The sequence below is a fragment of the Callithrix jacchus genome, chromosome 4 (genome assembly GCF_049354715.1).
Source record: "Callithrix jacchus isolate 240 chromosome 4, calJac240_pri, whole genome shotgun sequence".
Taxonomy (NCBI): Eukaryota; Metazoa; Chordata; class Mammalia; order Primates; family Cebidae; genus Callithrix; species Callithrix jacchus.
This window is the reverse complement of record NC_133505.1, coordinates 2,639,989-2,660,078: the sequence shown is the minus strand read 5'-3', so window position 1 is coordinate 2,660,078 and position 20,090 is coordinate 2,639,989. Positions and strand designations below refer to the sequence as shown.

Sequence of the window (20,090 nt, the reverse complement as noted above, 5' to 3'; positions counted from 1 at the left end):
AGTAATAGCTACTCTAAAGTCTGGTGTGGGGTGCTTTTGGTTAGTAATAGCTACTCTAAAGTCTGGTGTAGGGTGCTTATGGTTAGTAATGGCTACTCTAAAGTCTGGTGTGGGGTGCTTATGGTTAGTAGTAGCTACTCTAAAGTCTGGTGTGGGGTGCTTATGGTTAGTAGTAGCTACTCTAAAGTCTGGTGTAGGGGGCTTATGGTTAGTAATAACTACTCTAAAGTCTGGTGTGGGGTGCTTACGGTTAGTAATAGCTACTCTAAAGTCTGATGTAGGGTGCTTACAGTTAGTAATAGCTACTCTAAAGTCTGATTCAGGGGCTTATGCTTTGACTCCCTACCAGGGTTTTCTTGCCTTTTTTAAAAATGTGATCCCATCACCTCGAATTGAACCCACTGTCTCTGCTTCCTCCCTGCAAGAACTAATATCTGGGAAATACCTTTAGTGGGAACAGCGTGAGGACTTATAAAGAAATGATGCTTTTGTGGAAGAAAAAATGTAGGTGATCAGAAAAAAAGGGACAACAGTTAAAAGAACAAAGAGAGCTGAATATAAGGGAAGAAAAAGTACAAAAAAAGAGTAAGAGAGGAGGCACAAGTTGGCATTGCATCAGGTGGTTCAACAGACATTCGGCAAATTACAGTGTTCAAAATACTGTATCATCATCCCAGCATCTTAAGTGTCCATAGCTTGATTTACCCTTCAAGGGTGTCACATTTGGAGGTTTAAGCCCTCTCTCAGAAACATAGAGAAAGTTCAAGGTCTGTTCACTTGTAGGTATCTGGCTAATTACATGAAAATGATAGCTCCATTATTAACATGGTAGGATTAGACTCAACAAAAATGATAGCTAATGTCCTCAGAGTCACTCAGTGCCTAAAATAAATTAACACCCATATGGGAGCCATGCTAAAGAAGAATATTTCTCTAGTTCATCCATCCTGGGGTATACCATCCTCTTGTCATTTGTGGCCTTCCCTGCTTTGGGCCTTGCTACCTGTCTTTTAATCCAGTCAAGTTTCTAGTTATCTTTTTATTTGCATTGCACTCCACTTTGTTTTGGTATCTCAGAATTCCTCTTGAGGTTCAGCCCATCTTATTTTTTCTGCACTCGCTAAAATAAGGATGCCTGAACAAGGAGCACTTCCTCTTGGGTCTATCCTACCTGGATGTGTAGTGTACGGTGGCAGCAGCAATTGATAGAACACAATCTAGAAAGGATCATCCTCTGACTCTCATTGCAGCCTTATGTATGTCTGTGTCAGCATCTCAGGCTCCCTCCTTGCATGAGGAGACCAATGCCTCCCTGAGTACTAGCATTTTCCAATATCTCCAGAAAGGGATTGCTCTTCTCTTTCTCAAGAAGCGATATCTTATTTTCAGAAGGCAAACCCAATTGTCATCAAGTTAACTGAAAGCACATAGGGTAAGGGTGCAACAGCATCACTAACATTTCACCCAAGCCCATTTTAGTGACACATTTAGTGATACTGCTACACAGCCTCTAGGAGGTTCAGCATTCAGAAAGCTTGTTTATTCTAACTGGGGTTATGGTAAGACATTTGTAAAATCTGGTTAGTATAAGGCCAGCACAGCGGCTCACACCTGTAATCCCAGCAGTTTGGGAGACCAAGGTGGACAGATCACGAGGTAAACAGGCAATCCACAGGATGGGAGAAAAATCTGCATTATGCCTCTGACAAAGGACTAATATCTGGAATCTGCAGGGAACTCAAACAACTCAACAAGAAAACAAAACAAAAAAAGACTGCATTAAAAAGTGGGCAAAGGACATGAACCGACATTTCTCAAAAGAAGACATCCAAGCAGCCGACAAGCATGAAATACTGCATAGCTACCAAAAAAGAACAAAATCATGCCCTGTGCAACAACACGGGTGAAGCTGGAGGCCATTATCCTGAGCAAAATGAATCGGAAACAGAAAATCAAATACCACATGTTCTCATTTGCAAGTGGGAGCTAAACAATCGGTACCTATGGACATAAAGATGGAAACAATAGACACTGGGGACTACAAACTGGGGGCCGGGGGGCTGGAACAGGAGTGAGGGCTGACAAATCACTCCTTTGGTACGATGGTCACTCTGTGGGTAATGGGTGCACTAGAAGACAAACGCCATTTTGCAATATAGTCATGTAATAAAACTGCACATGTACCTTCTGAATCCAAAGGAAAATAAAAGGTTTAGGAAATAAACCTAAGAAGACAAAAAAATAAAATAAAATCTGGCTGGGGAAACAACAAAGAGGGCATTCTGGGTGTAAAGGGGGAGAAATGGAAGAAAAAGGCATGGAAGCTCCAGTGTACACAGGGTGGCTGGGGAGAGTGAGGTCAGTGTAATAGGAGTGCACAGCGCATGTAGGATAACACAGAAAAAAACATCTGAAATGCTGGGACCAATTTGTGGAGGAGACTATTGAATGTCAGGCTGAGGACTGAAATATAGAAGCACGATGGCTTTCACAAAAATCACTTAATTGTAGAAGGTGGAAGGGGTCATACAGAGATTATACATCTAATCCCATAATTCATAGATGAGGAATCTAAGGCCCAAGAAAGTGTAGGCAACTTGCCCAAGGCCACACGGTAGCTTAGTGTATAACAGATGCTCTTTCCTCCCCTTCACTCATACCATCTCTCTCTGAAGCACCATCTCAGATAAATTATTAAGGTGTTAATCACAACACATTTCCTTTTTTTTTTTTTTTTTTTTTGAGACGGAGTCTTGCACTGTCGCCAAGCTGGAGTGCAGTGGGACGATCTCGGCTCACTGCAACCTCCGCCTCCCAGGAAAAAAACTGAATAGCTGCAAACCTCTTGGTGAAAAACATGATATAGTACCACCAAACCTCACGGGAAGAAAACTGAATAGCTGCAGATCTCTATACCAAACTACAAATGTCTAGAAAATACAGGTAATAAAGATGAATGTGAAACTGTACGTTTGGCTACAATCCACAAAATGCAAGTAACAGGAAACTCTACCACACAATATTGATTTAAAAGGAGAATCTATAGAATAAATGAGAGCAAAAACCATTTTTAAAAGTAAAACTAAATTTTGGATGATGAAAATATAAAATAGAACAAAGAAGTGATGACAGCAAAAGTCAGGATGTGGTTGATTTTCATTTTAAAAAGGGAAGAATTTATTGTTGAGCTGGGGCAATTGATGGGCTTCTAGGTCAGCTGACAAACTTTTCTCTCTCGCTGATGGTTAAAGGGTGTTTACCTTTGATTCAAGTTCACCATTTTAAGATCTTTTTTCTGTTACGTTACCTGTGTTTTATTTTACGACACAAAAGCTAACGCAGAATAAAAGAAGTTCTGGGGCGTGGTTCCTGTTCTGCACAAACTCCTCCCCATCCTCCTCTCTGGACACTGAGCACCCAGAGCAGCCGGCAGCCGCAGGACTCCTGGCAGGGCCACCTCACTTCTGAGCGTGCATCCAGCTGCACGTCGCTGGAGACAAAGTCCACGTCGGTTCCTTGAGGCCTGGACGATTGTGCATGTGTGAGAACCTCACTAGTGCATTTAGCTTTTGTTAAATGACATTTACCCAGTAGCGAAATTGCTAGTGGGGTATGTTTCTCTTTATTGGATGTTGTAAATATTTGACATATTTGTGGCTACCCAAAATATTTGGGGCACCCTTTCTTTCTTTTTCTTTTTTTTTTGGGGGGGGGCGGAGTTTCGCTCGTTACCCAGGCTGGAGTGCAATGGTGCGATCTCGGCTCACCACAACCTCCATCTCCTGGGTTCAGGCAGTTCTCCTGCCTCAGCCTCCTGAGTAGCTGGGATTACAGGCACGCGCCACCGTGCCCTGCTAAGTTTTGTAGTTTTAGTAGAGACGGGGTTTCACCATGTTAACCAGGATAGTCTCGATCTCTTGACCTCGTGATCCATCCGCCTCGGCCTCCCAAAGTGCTGGGATTACAGGCGTGAGCCACTGTGCCCGGCCGGGGCACCCTTTCTATAGCTGTGACTTTTCCCCACTATAACTCCTGCCTCTTTAAAATAGGTGCTAGAAAAACTCATTTTTTAACTTCCGCTGAAGATGGTGAGCAGGCATGTAACATAGATTTTGCTAATAAGACGTAGTCATGAAAAACGTCAGTTTAGAAGAGAGCACTGCGAGGAAGGGGATGCTGTGCAGAATTCTGTAAGTGAGTGTAGCAGTGTGGGCATGTTCAGAACCTTTAGAAGCAAAATTGACCAAGATCGATGCTGTAGTGCCCTGTGTTTCATGCTCATATTGAAAATGATAATTATCCACTGTCGTGGGATTGCTTGTATGATCAGTCTGGGAGTGAAATTTGGGCATTTTTCCCAAATAATTCTAGTGTTTCTCTGACCTTTCAGGAGACTCTAAATCAACTGATATTCTTTTTTTTTTTTTTTTTTTTTTTTTGAGTTTTGCTGTTGTTACCCAGACTGGAGTGCAATGGCACGATCTCAGCTCACCACAACCTCCACCTTCTGGGTTCAAGCAGTTCTCCTGCCTCAGCCTCCCGAGTAGCTGGGACTACAGGCACATGCCACCATGCCCAGCTAATTTTTGTATTTTTAATAGAGACGGGGTTTCACCTAGTTGACCAGGATGGTCTCGATCTCTTGACCTTGTGATCCACCCGCCTCTGCCTCCCAGAGTGCTGGGATTATAGGCGTGAGCCACCGCGCCTGGCCCAACTGATATTCTTTAATAAATTCTTATACTATTTCATCCATAGAGTGGATTCTGATGTTTGCAACTAAGAATTCACTTAGTTATTCTCAGTCCTTCTCGTCTCATGGTATGTAAGTAAGTGATAATTGTATAACAAACTGGGATTGATGTATAAAGCTGCCTGTGGCTGGAAGCAGCCAGAACTATGGCTATTCACTTCCCTTGGTCTTGCGTGGCCACTCTAAGGAGACCAGTATCTCAGCAACAACCCGTCACACATTCATAGCCCAACTATGTGCCACGATGTGCGAGCTGGAAATCTGTGCACTAGGTATTGCTAAATTACTATCAACTTATACTTCTTCTAGTAGTGTGTGAGAGTTCTTGCTGGTCAACATTCTCTTCGACTTTTTTTTTTTTGAGACAGGAGTCTGGCTCTGTCACTCAGGCTGGAGTGCAGTAGCCTCTTCAACTTTTGATATCAGTGGACTTTAAAACTACTCCAGTCTTATTGGTATAATTTTATATACGATTTTTAAGATTTGCATTTTCTATTACTAGTGAGAATCTTCCAATTTGTATTTCCTCATTTGTTAATTACTGGTTTCATTTCGTTGTACACTTTCCTCTTAGACTGTTGGTCTTTTTATTATTGACTTATAAAAAGCTCTTTATATGAAGGCTGCAGGAGTATCTGTAGTAATTATACATTCATAATTTTGTATTCTATTTTTCAAGAGGGTCCCCCAGATTACATAGGATTCAGATTCTATAAAACCTGGATCCATCTCTGACATCCCCGTTTGAGGCCCATCTCTCTGTTTTGCTTATGAGGCACAAAAGATTTTATGATTAATTTAGTTAAATTTATTTTTATTTTTATATGGATTGTACTATTTGGATATTGTTTGAGAAAAATTTTTCTAACCCTGGAAGATTAAAATATACTTTCTAATAATTTAAAATAGTGTTTTTATATACGAATACTTTACATTTAGGATAGATTTTCGGAGGGTGCGACATGAGACAGTGGTTCACTTTTATTTGCATTTTCCTGCATGAACACTCAATTTTCTCACATTATTGAATAATTCATTTTTCTGCACCAATCCTCAGGCCTATTTATTTATAAATAAAAGTATTTTTTCTTTTGGTTCTTTGTTCTATTTGTTCTATTCTGCTTGTCTGGTTGTCCATCTGTGACTCCAGCTCAACAAGGATATATCAAGAGGCAGCTAAGTGACCCATCTGAGCTTCATATGTGTTCCACCCTGACCTCATTATGTAAAAACAGCTCTAGCTTCTCTTCTCTCTGATCCCTGGACACAAGGATTCCAAAATGCCTTTTTAAAATTGTACTTTAAGTTCTGGGGTACATGTGCAGATCTTGCAGGATTGTTGCAAAGGTACACACATGCCATGGTGGTTTGCTGTCTCCATTCCCCCGTCACCGACATCAGGCATTTCTCCCATTGTTATCCCTCCCCAACCTCCCCGCCACTGCTGTCCCTCCCCTAGCCTCCCACCCCCCAACATACCCCAGTGTGCTAATGGGCTTCTGGCTATATCCCCTGACAAGACTGCATTGCCTTTGAGACTAGGAGTCTAACTTTGCCAAGCTCAGGATTGTGGGGATGGGAAACACAAGTTCCCGAGTGCTTCACTGGAAGTGACGATTAATGGGCCATCATGCTTCCACGTTTTGATTCCTGGACTCACATTTTCTTCGTACTGGAGACACAGCACCATTTAGGAGCTCTAATTCAGTGGTACACACATTGCATTCTGGAGAATGCCGTGTTACCTCTGAGCTGGTGCTGCAGCTGTGCCGTCAGCCAGCCAGTTCAACTCTGTCAGACCAGGTGCTCCTACATGACGTGGTCTGGAATAGGACCAGTGCGTCTCATCATTATGGACTTGCTGGAAGTGGGTCCCCAGCCAGTTTGTATGGTCACATACTAGCTTTCTTGAGATTACATGCATGTGAACCCAATTATCCCTAGAAAGTGGTCTTGACTGAGGCTGTATGAACAGGAATGTCAAACTCATACCAGGCATGGGTGTCTATTCCTGTGAGAACACACACTGGCCTGCCCGTGGTAAACTGGCTCTGTTATTATCAGCCTGCCAAGTGGCTGACTGGCCTCCTTGAGGAATAGCGCTGTGGGAAGTCTTAGCATTGCTGACTGTTGCTGGCACTTTGGACATTTACAGGCTGCATCTGTTATTTCTGCTTTAGTAAATGGGAGTTTATTCTGCTCTACCCTTGTGTAGTCGCCCTCTCTGCCACCTCAGCCACTTTATTCACATGTCCATTGCGCCAGTTTTGGATAGTTAGTGATAAAAACTGATGGAGGTCAACTGGCCACGACTTTTCTCATAACAGATGCTTTCTGGTACATGCCATGGTGTTTCAGCCCCTTCACTTTGGGGCTAAGCTACCTCATCGCTTCACGAAAGCCAGTTTTTACATTTGACAAAATTAATTCATAGTAACGATAAAAATCCCAAAGAACAACAACAAAACTCTTGTGACTATAGCCAGGTGTCAGACTAAAAATTTAAAATAAAAGTCTGTTGGAGCTTTATTTCTTTAAGATGGGATTTCACCATGATGGCCAGGCTGGTCTTGAACTCCTGACCTCAGGTGATCCACCCACCTCAGCCTCCCAAAGTGCTAGGATTACAGGTGTGAGCCACTGCTCCTGGCTCCCTTCCTTCTTTCCTTCCTTCCTTCCTTCCTTCCTTCCTTCCTTCCTTCCTTCCTTCCTTTCTTTCTCTTTCTTTCTTTCTTTCTTTCTTTCTTTCTTTCTTTCTTTCTTTCTTTCTTTCTCTCTCTCTCTCTCTCTGTCTCTCTTTCTTTCTTCCTTTTGCTTATTTGAAGTGACGACCCTCAGCCTCTTGATTGTTCATTCTTTTCTTCTGATTATAGGCATTGAGCAGCAGTCTCACGGCCCGGCTATGTGCTCCCATATGGATATCTACGGTGCTGTGCTGGTCAGGCCCCGTTTGCCCCTCCATCCTTGCTGGCTGTTATGATCATTGCAGCCCCTTGGTTTCTGGTGCTTAAGCTCTACCAACTTCCTTCACATTTCCATTGCCAGCCAATGGGGAGCTCTAGAACAAAAGTTCCTCACTAGGGAGGTCCCAGGTATGGGAGAAATTGGCAGGCCCTGGTATCTCTACCATCTTCAGTCTTTGGCATGAGGTTGGCTTCATACAGAATGCTGTGGCAGGTCTCCAAGGCTGTTACAGTTAGAGACTGCTAGGTCTACTAACCCCGACTCCCCCGGCACTTGGAGCAGTACCTTGCACATAGAAGGCAGTCAGTAAATCTGTGCTGGCTTAATGGTCAAAATAATGAGAGATGCAGACACACGCAAACGAAACTAATCAACTAAGGTTGGCCTTATTCACTTTGGATGTTTGAAATTTTTCCTTAATATGCTGCATTTCTTCAGCACTTTTGTTACAGCCCCAGAGATGCACCAGCCTCTGGCAAATACAGCTTCTAACTGGCCATCACTATAAAGTGTTCCTAGGTCATTTTGTAAGAAGGTTAACAGGGTTTTAAAAGTTATTTTCCTCCTGTTATCTCCAAAAGGCAAGGAGGACCCTACAAATATACTAATTTCCCCTCTATTTTATGGTGGATTTATTAATTTATGGTGGTATACTAATTTAATGAACTCTTCTGAAATCAGCTGAACATTATTGCATTCTAGAGATGACATAATCTACATCTATATAGGTTTTGAGTCTGTGCATAACACAGAGAATCTTAATAAATATTTGTTGGGAAAAAAAGGATCTGTTGCCAGAATTCAATTCATAACTTTATCAGACGGTTCTCGTTTTCTTCTTTGAGGCTGGGAATCTTGCCTTCACATAACCTACAATTTATTGCATTAGAACTTGCAGTATATGGAATACAGTGGACAATCTAGGTACAGTAGGGGTTAATGAAGAACTGGCTTTCTAGTGAAAATGAAAGCCCCAAGGCCCTACTGGGATTCGAACCCAGGATCTCCTGTTTACAAGACAGGCGCTTTAACCAACTAAGCCATAGAGCCCACAGGTGTAGGAAGGCTGGCTGCTGGACCTATTCCTACTTTTAAATAAAATGTTCTTGGCATAGCATCTCTACATTCTAGAACAGTTTGCTGTGAGAAAAGACGCAAGCTCCAAAAATACGTTTGGCTTACTTAGTAAGATGCACTGGGAACTAACACAAGCGGAGAAAGTTTCGGGCAGTTTAAATATTAGTACCATTAATCCTTCAATTAGTCCAAGGATAACCACAAGTAAAAGTCAAGGCTACTCGGGTTTTCCAAATGTGATAAAGTCTCCCAAAAGCAACATTTTCAGGTACTACTCCTTACCATTTTAATGATTCGCCATTGGCATGTCCTGGGGTGGGGGGTGGGTGTCTAACAAAGGAAGTCTGCAGGAGACTTGTAGGTAACCGAGTTGGGGCCCGTGGTGCTCTGGCAGTCCTTTGCACTCAGGAGGCAGCGATTTGGAGGGCAGAGGATGGAGCGTCAACCCCTTCCCGGTATGAGCATCGCTCTGGAGATTGCCTTCTGGGCTTATTTTTCTGTAGACTTGGTCTCAGCACGCTCTCAGAACCAGGCAGTTCTATTTTATAATATCTTACTTCTCTGGGCTGCACTTGTCAAGACAGGGGAATCGGTTCGAATGTGTCTCTGGGTTTGGAAAGGTTAGGGATTACATTTAGGGCTAATTAAAGGGAACTTCCGAATGTACTCTGGAATCTCAATCTTGTTTCCAAAATGGCTTGTTGGAGCAATTAAGTCTGAAGTTGCTACCAAGATTTATAATTACGGAGCTGAGGATGAAAATCAGAAATCACCTTCATTTCTTTGCCACAAAAGCAATAAGAAAAATTATCTTGGGTTTAGATTGGGGTTCCTTTGGATGACTAGATACATTTTAGGGAGAACTGACATCTTGACACAGTGAAACGTTTAATCCATACGCGTGACATAACACTCCATTTGTTCTTTTGTTTAATTTATTCCGATAAATTTGATGTTCATGTAATTATAAATTATACTTAAATTTTTTATTTCTACTTTTTTTTTTTTTTTTTTTTTGAGACGGATTCTCATTCTGTCACCAGGCTAGAGTGCAGTGGCATGATCTTGGCTCGCTGCAACCTCCACCTCCTGGGTTCAAATGATTCTCGTGCCTCAGCCTCCGGAGTGGCTGAGATTACAGGTGCACGCCACCACGCCTAGCTAATTTTTTGTGTGTGTTTTTGGTAGAGACAGAATTTCACCATGTTGGCCGTGCCAATCTCAAACTCCTGACCTCAAGGAGTCCGCCAGCCTTGGTCTCCCACAGTGCTAGGATTACAGGCGTGAGTCACCGCGCCTTGCCCTTGTTTTCAACTGGTGTTTAAAAGTTCATTTTTGTATTTACCCTGTATAAAGAGACCTTATTAAATTTAATTATTCTAATAATAGTGTGTAGATTATTTCGAATCTTCCATAGACACAATTTTAATAAGGGATTAAATTTATGAGACAGATTTTAAAAATAAAGGAACACCTTCATTTCTATCCGTTGCCTGTGATAAGGCTGACAGCAGACACAACAAAATCTGTTTTCACCAGTCAGTGCAACTCATTCAATAATAAAGCCTTAAATTAGTTACAACTTTGTATTACTTTTAGAAAATTAAAAATAGCCCATATTTATATTTATAAAAACATTAACAGGGATTGGTAATATGTTTGAGGCTGACTCTGCTGCTTCATAAATAGCATAGTACACAACAGACACACTGGATTCCCACGCTTGAACCTTCTGTCATATACTCCTTGGGTAAATGGCATGCTCAGGTATTATCAGAGAGTGACAAACCATCGTTAGGCCAATCAAATAGTATTTTTTCCCCAACTGTGACACCCAAAAGTTGAGGGAAAAATGGTTAAGACTTTAATCGTTGGTAATTTAAATCAGTAGTCTATAGGTGGATTATTCAAAACGTGTTGGGCTAATTGGATAGCCACCTAGGAAGATAAAAGCTTAAAGTTGTGAGACTAAAATAAATTCCCAATAGATGCAAACTGTAAAAGTAAAGAATGAAAAAATCTCACAATTATAATTACTAGAAATGTGCTGTGCTCTCTCCAGAGGCTTTAGGGAAGAAATATGTCCTTGCCTCTTCCCAGCCTCTGGTGGCTGCCTGCCTGACAAAAATTTTATATAACTTTGGTACAAAAAACTAATTTTTTTTGCACAAAATTCAGAGACAATGAGAGTTTAACATAATTTACTACATTAAACAACATTTAAAAAGTTCCACCGGGATGTACCCTCATCCCCCTAAAAAAGCCATAAACCAAGGGACAAAACATCAAATAATACTGGGGAAAATATTCATAACTTGTGTTTCAAAGAGTGAATTTTCTTCATTTCTATCTGTTGCCTGAGGTGAGGTTGACAGCAGACACAACAAAATCTGTTGTTGCCAGTTGGTGCAACTAATGTAATGATACAAGCAATGTAGGAGTAAGAAGTAAGAGAAACTTCAAAAACGAACTATAGAAATACAGTGAAATAATGTCTTCAACCTATCAGATTGGCAAACAACAGCAAAACAAAAACCATTTGTTTATGGTAGTGTTGCCGAATAGCACTTAAAGATGTTGAATTCGTTTTCTGTAGGTTCTGTAACAAATTACAGTACCACAAACTTGGTGGGCTAAAACAAGTGACTTCTTTTCTCACAGTTCTGGAAGCCAAAAGTCTGAAATCAGTATCACTGGTCTGAACTAAAGGTGTTGGCAGCGCTGCGCTCCCCGAGAGGCTCTACAGGAGAAATATGTCCTTGCCTCTTCCCAGCCTCTGGTGGCTGCCTGCATTCCTTGGCTTGTGGTGGCATCACTTGTATCTGTTTCCCTGTGGTCACATTGCCTTCTCCTCTTCTGTCACTTGTGCCTCTCTCTTTTAACGGCATTTGTGATGGTATTTGAGCTCCACTTGGATAAGCCAGGATAATTTCCTCATCTTTAACTTCTTCTCTGAAGACCCCTCTTTCAGGTGTCTGTGCAAAATAAGATAATACACAGAGATTCCAGGAATTGGAACATGGATATCTTTTGGAGCATTTGTCATTCAGTCACAGGCATTGACATCCTTATTCCTCCATCTAAAATCTGTGTGATTTAGATGCTGTGATTATGTGATCAATTGGTCCCAACTCCAATTTTCTGTAAAAGATGGATTATAGGAACTTCCTTGTATATTATGAAGATTATTACATGGCTCATATATGTATTACATATGTAATATGTAATATGCCATATCACGGGTAATATGTAATATGCAACATGACATCTTACATCGGTAATATGTAATACATGCAATGTCATAATATTATATGACTCAATATATGTAAAGAATTTATAACAATATCTGGGGCTTAGCTGGAGCTAAATGACTGATAATGGTCATTATTGCAATGTTCGGTGCTGGTCAGGGTGTTGAGGAAACAGGTTCTTCCTGAGCCCTACAGGAGAATAAATTAGTAAGATTTAGGGAAGGAGAATAAGACGAGAGCCAGCAAAATCATCACGACACACACATGATTTCATTTAGCAACTGCACTTTTAGAAAGTTTTCTAATCCCATACACTTATGAAATGTGGATAGACGAGTTAATTTATTACAATCGTATTTATATTGTTAAAAACAGCTGTTGAAATAAAGATTATTCATAAAACTGAATACGATGCAGATAAATGAAGAGGGAAGAGGCTCTTTCTTTGTTGACATGGAACCTTTGCAACATATAGAAGTGAAAAAGGAAAGGTGTAATAGAACGGGTTTGGAAAGCATATTTATAGTGAGTAAAGCAATGGTGTTCTATTGGCTTGTATATGCAAAAACGACGCCTTGAATGGAACTCCCGATTTTAATATGATTTGTTGCCTGAGGGTCCAGAATTGTGTGTCCAGCAGGATGAGGTGGGGGTTCAAATAGTCTGTCATTATGTATGTACTCTTCAATTTTTGAAGTTTTGAATCATGTGAGTTGCACTTTTTGTTTGAACATTTTTAAAACATAAGAAGGAACATAGTCACCTGGACATGAAGTCTTAGATATAACTGATGGCAGTCTGATTTTATGACTACTATTTTGTTTTCAAGCTACTATTAACAGGATTAAACACCTACCTTGCGCTCGCAGTGGAAAATGTTTTTCTTGCAAACCTCAATAACCTTTAGATATCCCTGTCATTTTGCAATAAATCTGGCAGCGGTGGGATTCGAACCCACGCCCCCGAAGAGACTGGAGCCTTAATCCAGCGCCTTAGACCGCTCGGCCACGCTACCACGCTTCTGTGCTGTTGGATCTCATCTTAATGATTTAAGAGACACAAGATTATTCTGCGTGTTACTATTTTTTTCTTAGAGCCTTTCTATGCAAATGATTCCGATAAAATCTGCGGATAGGTTCCCAGTCCCGGTCCCTTGTCCTGCAGCTGAGAGATCTGCGTTTGCCTCCGTGCTGTTTCTGATACCTGAGAGTGAAGGGACAGGAAGCCGGTACCGAACATCCAGCAAACCCGAAGAGAATCGGTTCTTGAGAATTGGATTAGAAATCACCACGCACAGGCCGACGCGGCGCGGGGACGCCGAGAACTCCGAGGTCGAGGCTCCGCTTTGTCAGCTGCGTTTGGGGGTCTGGAGCACGATGTCACTTTCATGTCTGCATCAGAAAACAGAGGAGCTCCCGTCCTGGTTTGTATGTCTGCGCGTGATTTCTTCTTCTGTGGAAGGCGTGGAAAGGACTGTGCAAATAAACCTGCTTTTTTTTTTTTTTTTTTTTTTTTGCTGAATGTGTTCACGAACTTTTATTCAGAGCGAGAGCCAGTTTCTGTTGGGTGCGGGGCATCACATTCCCTCCAGGTCCTAAGAGGATGCGTCCCTGCTCACCCCAACCCCGCGAACGCCGCCCTGTTCTTTCCATCGCAGCCCCCACGCCACTCACCTTCTTCTTTAGTCCCGCGCGTCCCTTTAGATGTGCCCCTTTTTAAACGAGCCCCAATTAGACCATTTCAAATGCCAGCAGCTCCACTCGGTAACGGGCTCATTGGCAAGTCACTTAAGCTCACTGGATCTCACTGTCTTCAGATGTAAAAACGAGACAATAAAACTTGCCTTTAAAAAGTGTAGCAGAATGTTTTGATACAATGGACTTGGGGGACTCGGGGAAAGCGGGGGTGAGGGATAAAAGACTAGACATTGGGTACCGTGTGCGCTGCCCTGGTGACAGGTGTGACAGGTGCACCGAAGTCTCCGAAATCACCACTCAACCTATTCTTTTAACCAAACACCTCCTGTTCCCCCAAAACCTATTGAAATAAAAGAAAGAGTTAAAAATTATAGCTGAATTTGTTGTAGCAAACGCATGGAAATTGCTATCAGTATTTGTATCACTTAGTCCCATACACTGAGCCACTTTTTGTATCAAGTGCTCAGCCTCTGAATGATACAGTGAGATATCTCATTTTACAGGCAATGAAGTTTTTAAAAGTAATATATTTACAGGAGAGCCAAGTGAATTATTTTTCCTAAGTTAATAGATGGCACATGAACCAAAAGTTTACACCTCAACCCTACAATTCCAGACGTCAGACAATGTTCACTTTGTCAGATTGTCTTACCGTGTTTATTGCTTCTCCCTTCTCAATCATTTCACCTCATCTCTTCCGCCTTGTCTCAACTCTTTACAATATTCTGGAGCTCTAGAGCTGTGAAGATCCTTCAGGTGACATGGTTAGGGACATCGATTTTAAGAAAACCTTTGGCAGGCAAGGAGGTGTAGCTTCTGACCCAGGTAAGCCTGCACCTGTGATCTCATTAGAGCTTACCTGCTTTCTGTGTCTGTCATTGCTTCCGGCTGGGAATGTTCAGGGTGTGGACCCAGCTCAGTCCCCTTGCATGTATGTCCACTTCCAGTCACATGTTTACACATGTGGTGGTGGGAGGTGCTGTGCAGTCTAACCAAGTCTAACATCTCCCAGCAGAAAGTGGTGTTGAAGGCACAGTGGGAAGATCCATTGTGCTGTACCTTGATTTAATCACGGGCAAGGTCTTGAGATGATTTTTATTTATCCATCACATGACATACTTGGAAGGACAGTAAACACTTGACATAGCACATTTTCTTATTTTGCGCTCTATTTTGAAAATCTAGCTTTCCAGAAAGTTCACGTAAACTTGAAAGAGTATAATTAATGGATTTGCTAAGACAGCTGGGGTTGCCTTCTTAGCACAGTGGGTAGCACATCAGTTTCAGAGTCTTCCTTTGTGAGCTAGATGCTACCCTAGTGCACTGACTGCAGTATGTCATACAATACCACAATCTGTCCCAAACGCCAGAAATCTGTGTGAGTTGCCTTTTATTGCTTTTGGAAATTACCACAAATTTGGTGGCTTAAAATAACATAAATGCATTATCTTAAATTTCTGGGGGTCAGAAGTTTAAAATGGGTCTTAGGGAGGTATAATTAAAGCGTGGCAGAGCTGCTTTCCTTCTGGAGGTTCTAGGGACGAACCCATTCCTCGCCACATTGCTTGGCTCCTGGCTGCATCGCGGATCTCAGCTTCTGTTGCTACATCTTCTCTGACTCTGGAGAATCCCATGCAGCCTACTCGATGCGTCTGTTTGGTTACGGGTACCGCAAACTCAATGTCTCCTGAGAGGACCAGTTTGAGGAAACTGACTGTAATCCTGGAGTTGCAGCTTTATTTTTGCCTTCATCCGATGACAGAACCAAGAGGACAGGGATCGAGGTAAAGCCACACCATTCTTACTTTGCATTCACGGGAGCAGGAGAAGACCCCCCTAGAAAACTGTCCATGAAGTCATAACCGTCTTGTGTGTGAAGGCAATAGACAGGTGGAAATAGGATCTCACTCCCGACAAGATGTGGACAACGAGGTCCTGTCTTAATGACCCTGGAGGCTTTTATGAGACAAGAACCTCCTCCAAGGCAGGTCCTCCTACCCTGTCAGAAATGGACCCAAGGGCATGAGCACCTGCCTGCCGTGGATCACAGTGTCACTCCTGAAGCCCTCCAATGTTACCAGCTTACCTCTACCCTTGTGAAGACTCAGGATTCTTGCCTTTTAAACCCGTGTCTAAAAACCCCATAAACATCTGGACCCCAAGCCCTTTCTCCCCTTCTCCCCTTGCAGGTACGTAGGGTCACTCCACCATAATAAAAACCAGGAGACCATGGCCCCACCCCTACTTGTTCTTTCTGGAGGGAGTAAAGTCAGGACACAAGTGAGAAGCGTGGTCCTCCATCCCGCGAGTGGCCACGTTTTGACTGAGAGTGGATGAGGACCCTCTGCCCCATGGGCTGACCTCTGTGAGGAACTGGCTCTGCAAGTCACTCCAATGACAACTCCCTGCTACTTATTTATAGACTCACGGGCTGTTATAAACATGCCAGCTGCACAGGCCAGTGACTGGCGGACGGATAATTGGACTATCAGGGTACCCTGTGTGTGGACGAGGACTGTGGCAGCATCTCTTGAACTGGGAAGGAGGCCTTTCTGTCATTCATGTTGACACCCATGGCCAAGGACCATTTGCAGGGAAACATGAACGGAACTCATGAGCTGAACTAGCATGCACTCAGCAAACCGCCACGATTGTACTTTGGGTCCACCAGAGAACACAACTTGAAAGTCCACCTCAGTTGCAAGAATGGGCCAACCGACAAGGACTTGCACTTGCAGAGATGGAAGCCAAGGATGCAGCAGGGTCATGTGACTCCTGTCGGCACAGCCATGCTATGTGGGGAGCTCACTTAAGTTAACCAGGGCAGAGGCCTCACGTGAATGTGGCAAATTGATCACATTGGACTGCTAGTTCCTGGCCACAGATTCCATTGGTGCCTCGCTGCTGTTAACACATATTCAGCCTATGACACAGCAATTCACGTAGATGCAGGTACCACCATTGCAGCCTTGGAGAAACACCTCTGCCTCGTGTTCAGTTACTCATTCAGACTCTAATCTGACCAAAGCACCTTCTTCACAGCCCAGATAATGCAGCAATGGGCATGTTCCTGTGGCGTACCATGAACTTGATTTGCCCCCACTTCAGGGACACGGAATGGGAGGGGTGGTATCAGGGCAACAACTATAAAAAGACCATCGGGAAGGACAAACTCAATGGAAGGTAGTATTGGGGCCTTAAATAGTGCCCTCGGTGAAAGGGAAACATGGCATTGCAACGCGTGTGGGGCACCGTCGGCTTTGGAAGTGTGGTTGCCTGATGTGGCTACACCTGAGGAATCCCAATCTCAGTATATCCAACCACATCGTTTGAAGGTCCAGGCTGCAGGAAGCCATGATTGAGCCACTGCACTCCAGCCTGGGTGACAGAGTGAGACCTTGTCTTAAAAAAACAAACAAGCGGGCCGGGCGCGGTGGCTCAAGCCTGTGATCCCAGCACTTTGGGAGGCCGAGGCGGGTGGATCACGAGGTCAAAAGACCGAGACCATCCTGGTCAACATGGTGAAACCCCGTCTCTACTAAAAATACAAAAAAAATTAGCTGGGCGTGGTGGCGCGTGCCTGTAACCAGCTACTCAGGAGGCTGAGGCAGGAGAATTGCCTGAACCCAGGAGGCGGAGGTTGCGGTGAGCCGAGATGGCGCCATTGCACTCCAGCCTGGGTATCAAGAGTGAAACTCCGTCTCAAAAACAAAACAAAACAAACAAAAAAACAAGCAACAACAACAAACAAACGAAAAACCAAAAAAAATCTCTGCAGTGGGTTGACATCCTGGACCATTGCTCCTGGTGGTAAGCTGTGTTACGCTCTTTGTCATCCTCCACCCAGTGGCAACGGTGTTTCTCTCACTTGTTTAAGTCTTCTTTCATTCCTCTCAGTCACCTTTTGTAATTTTTCAGTGTACAGGTCTTTCACTCATTTTTAAATTTACCTTGAAGTATTTCATAGTTTTGAAGCTCTTGTAAATGGTATCTTTTTGTTTTAAAAATTCAGTTTAATCCCAGAAATGTCCTGCCTGGTCATGATGTGTTATCATTTCATAAATGGTTGAATTTGTTTAAAGTATCTTTCAATTTCTCTGATTTCTTCTTTGACTTGTGGGTTATTAGAACCCTGTGGTTTAATCCTCAGATATCTGTGGCTTCCTCAGATATCTCCAACTGATGTTCAGGTTATTTTTGCTGTGTACAAGAAAAACTCTGTGATTTTAATCCTTTCAATGATTATATATCTGTACATACACACATTGAAAGAATATATATATGTGTCTTCTGTGTTATCATGTGTGCATGTGTGTGTGTATATATATATATATATATTAGAGACATTTTGTAATTTTTCAATGTGCAGGTCTTGCGCATATTTTTTTTTTTGGAGAAAAAGGAAAGAGACTTTATTCTAGCAAACTGTTTGCAAACCAGAGATACACAGGCTTTGATATACAATGAAGGTGTGTTCAGAGAGAACAAATTTTTAAACTTACCTTTAAGTGTTTTATAGTTTTGAAGCTCTTTGTAAATGGTATCTTTTTGTTTTAAAAATTCAATTTAATCCCAGAAATGTCCTGCTTGGTCATGATGTGTTATCATTTCATACATGATTGCATTTGATTTGCTGAATTTTTAAGGATTTTTTCCTTCCTATGAGGAACGCTGGTTTGCAGTTTCATTCCCTGTATGGCTTTGTCTGGTTTTGGTATTCGGGTAATGCTGTCCTTATAAAGTGAGTTCAGATGTGCGGCCTCCTCTTTTGCTTTCTGAAAAAAAATTTGTGTAAAATTGGTATTATTTATTGCTTAAATAGTTGGTAGAATTTACTATGAAGCCATCTGGGCCAGATTTTGTTTCTTTGTAAGAACATTATAAAACGTGGATTTAATTTAATAGATGCAGGGCTATTTAGATTATCTATTTCTTCTTGAATATACTTTTTGTGTCTTTCAAGGAGTTTTTCCATTTCATCTATGTTGTCAAAGTTATTGGCAAAATACATTCATTACATTTCTTTATTATTCATAGGAGCTCTAGTGTATCCACTCTTTCACTTGTTTCTCTTTTTTTCTCTTTTCAATTTTTTTCTTTTTAAATATAGAAATGGGATCTCACTATGTCACCCAGGCTGGTCTTGAATTCCTGAGCTCAAAGGATTAGCTTCCCAAAGTCTTCAGATTACCGACGTGACCCACCATGCCCAGCCTACTCTTTCATTTGTGATATTTGTGTCTCCTCTCTCTTTTTTTCCTCAAGAGAAATTTATCAATTTTGTTAATCTTTCCAAAGAACCAGCTTTTCGTGGTGGTGTTTTTCCTTATTGTTTTTCAGTTTTCTATTTCATTGGCATTTACTCTTTATTATTTTCCTCTTCTATCTGGTTTGGATTTAATTTGCTCATCTTTTTTTACTAAGTTTCTACGATAAAAGATGAGACCATTGATTAGAGACATTTCTTCCTTTCTAATATAAATGATGCTACACTTTTTGCTGCACCCGACACATTTTGATAGGCTGCACTTTCAGCTTCAGTCAGTTTAAAGTATTTTCTAATTTCTCTCTGATTTCTTCTTTGACTTGTGCGTTACTAGAACTCTGTGGTTTAATCTCCAGATATTCCTGGCTTTCTCAGATATCTCCAACTGACGTTCAGGTTATTTTTGCTGTGTGCAGGAAAAAACTCTGTGATTTTAATCCATTCAGATGGATTATTTATACATACACACACACATTGAAAGATAGATATACGTGTGTTTTCTATGTTATTGTGTGTGTGTGTGTATATATATATATGAGACATTTCTTAAATGTTTAATGCTAAAATTATTCCACTAATCATGGTTTTTGCTGCATCCTACAAATTTGGATAGGTTGCATTTTCAGTTTCATTCAGTTTAAAGTATTTTCTAATTTCTCTATGGTTTCTTCTTTGTCTTGCGGGTTTTTGGAACTCTGTGGTTTAACCTCCAGATACGGCACTGTCTACACACTGTCTTGATTGTTATAGCTTTGTAGTGAGTCTTGAAACTGGGATAGCATCAGTATTTCAGTTTTGTTCTTCTTTAGTGTGTAGTTGTTCTGCATCTTTTGCCTTTCCACATACACTTTAGTGTCTATTTGTTAGTATCCACAACTAACTGACTGAGAGGTTGGTTGGAATTTTACTGCATCTATAGACCAAATTGGGAAAAACTGACACTCGATACTGAGTCCTCCTAACCATGCAAAGGGAATCTCTCTCTTTTAGTATATTTTCTTTGATTTTATTCACTCTGTGTCAAGAGTTTTATATACCACATGCAGGTATGGCATATACTTTGTTAGATTTATATCTAAGTA

At 41.8% G+C, this 20,090-nt stretch overlaps 1 protein-coding gene and 2 non-coding genes across 3 annotated transcripts in view; 1 reads left to right on the top strand and 2 right to left on the bottom strand.

Annotated features, from left to right (window-relative positions):
• LOC128931902 (uncharacterized) overlaps positions 1-20,090 on the top strand; it is a 54,049-nt gene that overhangs the window by 9,826 nt on the left and 24,133 nt on the right. The gene's annotated exons all lie outside the window — the stretch shown is intronic.
• TRNAT-UGU (transfer RNA threonine (anticodon UGU)) lies at positions 8,694-8,767 on the bottom strand. Its single transcript has one exon. It is a non-coding gene; the product is annotated as a tRNA-Thr (tRNA).
• On the bottom strand, positions 12,979-13,060 carry TRNAL-AAG (transfer RNA leucine (anticodon AAG)). Its single transcript has one exon. It is a non-coding gene; the product is annotated as a tRNA-Leu (tRNA).